The following is a 3,672-nucleotide window of genomic DNA, read 5'->3' as shown; positions in this document are numbered from 1 at the left end:
AGGTACATCAATTATAAAAATATGAATGTAGGTAATATTTAGTTTAGTACTTATATGATTTAACTACAAATTATTATCAATTTTCACCAAAGCAAAAAAATTATAAAATACTAATTGCTTATATTAAATATTATATTTAATGCATGTACTTACGACCTCGTACCTACTTTCAAATCATCATAGCCACTTATCTTCAAACCAAGCCATTTTCGTGGGCAATAATCCATAATACATTATACATAATATAGGTATACAGATTATGATAAACTGTAAAATTTAATAACTCAAAACTAAAATTGTTCAAATGTTGATTCTATATGTTATATTGAAAAAAATCTTTTCAGATAAATTACCTGTGGTATTTACAAATATATTAATACCAAAAGTACAAATCACAAAAACTATATGAAAAGCTACTTATTTTTACCAATCATTCATAATCCTCGGTAGTATAGTGGTAAGTATCCCCGCCTGTCACGCGGGAGACCGGGGTTCGATTCCCCGCCGGGGAGGAAAATTTTTTGCATTTTTTTCATTTCTATTTATTGTATTTATATACACAGATAATAAAACTTGATGTGATTTTAGAACAATGGTTGATTGTTTGATTAGATTAATTTTATTTGCACAATACATTACACATATACTTCATAATAATTACATGTCATTAATTATTGTGTTACGTTTTTAAGTTTATCTTTGAAACTGTTTTGTGTAGCTAATGGCTTTATTAGGTACAATAATATAGGTGTCCACTATAAGTAGTGTCGAGTAACATTTACAATATATTTTTTTTGTACAAGGCCAGTTAAAATATTTGTTTATTTTTCAGTTGGTGCCACGACGACAACAATTATTAGCTTTTGGAAGTTCATGATGTAAACGTATACGTATGTAATATTATATTTTACTTATGAACACAAAAAAAAAGTTAGACTATTGGGTACCGCTCTGCTGTACATTAGTTGTGGAGAGAGTCACTATTATAAGTGTGTTAAATTTGAATTCAATGATAATATACATCATTATAAACGAAAAATGATTCTGAGCAGAATCGGTTTGTCAGCCTATAATATCACAATCTAAGTGTATTTCGGAATACGTTTTTTTTTTAATTAGCTATTTATTTTACTTTTTAGTACCTATTATAATTTTTTTTTTTTGATATTGTAATATTTTACTAATATAATAATATACATTTATAATAAACCATATTATAAAAATGTAGTTAAAAATTTCAAAAATTAGATGTAATGAAAATTATATAATACAAACATTTTGTGAACATTTTAAGCATCTTCGGTTATTTTTTTTTTGAATTTCAACAAAAAACAAAAATCGATTAGAAAGAAATGGCTATTAGTAAGTTATTTGTAAACGAGTTATTATCCAATGTTGTAAAAATTTGAACTTTCAAATGCTCATAAAAAATTAATTTGGACTTCTGGTAGATATTTTCTTTTTACAAATGTTGTAAAACTTATAATAACCCAAAATTAAATTTTCAAATCTTAGGTATAAAAAACGCCTAAAAATGTTTACCCAAAATAACTTGTATTTTTTGAATTTCACAAATATTTTTAAAATTCAAAATGTAAATTTTTAAAAAAAAAATATTGTGACTACCTATTACATATTATTTTCTTTATTTTTTAATTGGGAAATAAACCATTTATCAGGAACTTAGTATTAAATTAACAACCATTTTAACCTATTCATACATTCTTATATAATTATAAAAATAAATAAAACATTTCTATTGTCATTTAATAGTTCAAAAAATGTCTTAATTATAATTATAATATTTATAGAAAATAATAATATAAATACTTTAGTTATTCGTTTTTGAATTATAACAAAATAAAGAAATAAATAAAGTCAACAACTGGTGTAAAAATTTCCGTTTTTTATTAATTTTTGTTAGTTTTCCTGATAATAATAAAAAAAAATACTAGGAATTTAATTTTAACCTCTGCAAAATATAAACTATAACCAATTTTCTATGCAAAACAACCTTCAAATTTGAAAATTGTAGCATTTTATCAATAACTTATCGCGTGTAAAAATCAATTCAAATCATTGTAAAATTAATATACTTACGTCGCTCCGTTCAGAATATAAATGAATTACAGTAATGTACAGTGTACATGATTATTTTGATAATTTAAAAATTATTTTGATTCTTTCTGGATCGGTACTCTGTGCTTCTTCAAAATTGTTTCTTGTTACGACAAAGTTAAATTTTTAATATTAAGATTCCAATTTTACATATTTTCATAACCGTTATCAAAATGAAGATCAGTTCTTAAAGAATTTTTGATTTTTTGAAAGGCTTTACGAACTGCAGTTGTATGTTAGCTACGGCCTGCAGAATTGGGCGTACATCTAATAGTCGAATACCGATGATATTTATTATAAAATAGTCATTCTTATTTTATTAACTTTTATTAATACATTTATTTTGTTGTTAACAACTAATTACAACTAAAAAAAAATATATATATATATCTTTATAATATATGTTATAATATTTTAATATGATCAGTTTTCTATATTTACAAAGACTGAACGTATTGATACTTTAAAAAAAGTCAATTACGTTCATTGTATAAATATCGTGGGTATTCATATTTAGTTTGTGCTTGAATAATGCTGGTACAGTTTTCTTAGTTGCCAAAATGTTTGTTTTGGACTTAATAGTTAATCCTTTCATAAAATATCTTTTTATATTATAATTATATATTAAATTATATCTGTTCATTATTAAGAGCCTGAATATTTTGTGATTGTTTTCGATACCATATTCTCTGCCCGTTATGATGATTAGTAAAAACAGACAGACGTATGACGATGGTGATATCGGTACTGACGTTTGTTTGGTATATCCGGTTTTAGCAGATAGAAAAATTAAATTTGAAAGTAAAAATATGAAAAAAAAAATTAAAAATTATAAGAAAAAAAGTGCAAAAAAATTTTCCTCCCCGGCGGGGAATCGAACCCCGGTCTCCCGCGTGACAGGCGGGGATACTTACCACTATACTACCGAGGACTGTGCTTAGGCCTTTGAATTAAATGTCTTTTCATTATATGTATAAGAATATTTTATATTACATTGCTAGTGTGATAATATATTTTAATAATTTGTTGCTTACTTTTTTAATTCTACTGTTACATTCGTCATAATGAATTGCTGAACTATGTTTTTTACTATACACATTTGTCTTTCCTAAGCAATATTATTCTATAGGTAAAATGTCATAATGATACCTTAAACATTGCGTATTTGCATAATATCAAAAACCATTTTGATTAAAGAGATACTGCCAGATTATATTTCTAAGGGAATTATTTAATTACGTATAAAATATATTTTGATTACAAATCGTAGGTACCTTACGATTAGTTATTAATAATTAATAATTATTTTTCTAATAGTATTATGGTATGTTAAACTAATTTTGGTCCAAAACATCGCATATTGCATTTGATATAATAAGTTTGGTATTCACTGTTATTAAATATTAATTACCGCTTAGCGCTTAGATTGGTACTATAGTCTACAATGTGAATAGGTTTGTAATATTAAATAGTTAATAGTTTTAATCAGTGCCGGATGAAACTACAAGTAAATTACAAATTAAACACTGCATAAGGCCCCTGAAAAATATCAGT

At 24.8% G+C, this 3,672-nt stretch overlaps 2 non-coding genes across 2 annotated transcripts; one reads left to right on the top strand and one right to left on the bottom strand.

Moving 5' to 3' along the window:
- Positions 1–440: 440 nt before the first annotated feature.
- Positions 441–512, top strand: Trnad-guc (transfer RNA aspartic acid (anticodon GUC)). Its single transcript has one exon. It is a non-coding gene; the product is annotated as a tRNA-Asp (tRNA).
- A 2,465-nt stretch (positions 513–2,977) lies between these two features.
- On the bottom strand, positions 2,978–3,049 carry Trnad-guc (transfer RNA aspartic acid (anticodon GUC)). The gene has a single exon. It is a non-coding gene; the product is annotated as a tRNA-Asp (tRNA).
- Between the last annotated feature and the right edge of the window lie 623 nt (positions 3,050–3,672).

The sequence above is a fragment of the Rhopalosiphum padi genome, chromosome 3 (genome assembly GCF_020882245.1).
Source record: "Rhopalosiphum padi isolate XX-2018 chromosome 3, ASM2088224v1, whole genome shotgun sequence".
NCBI classification, from domain to species: domain Eukaryota; kingdom Metazoa; phylum Arthropoda; class Insecta; order Hemiptera; family Aphididae; genus Rhopalosiphum; species Rhopalosiphum padi.
The sequence above is the reverse complement of the archived record's forward strand: the minus strand, read 5'-3'. Positions and strand labels throughout refer to the sequence as shown.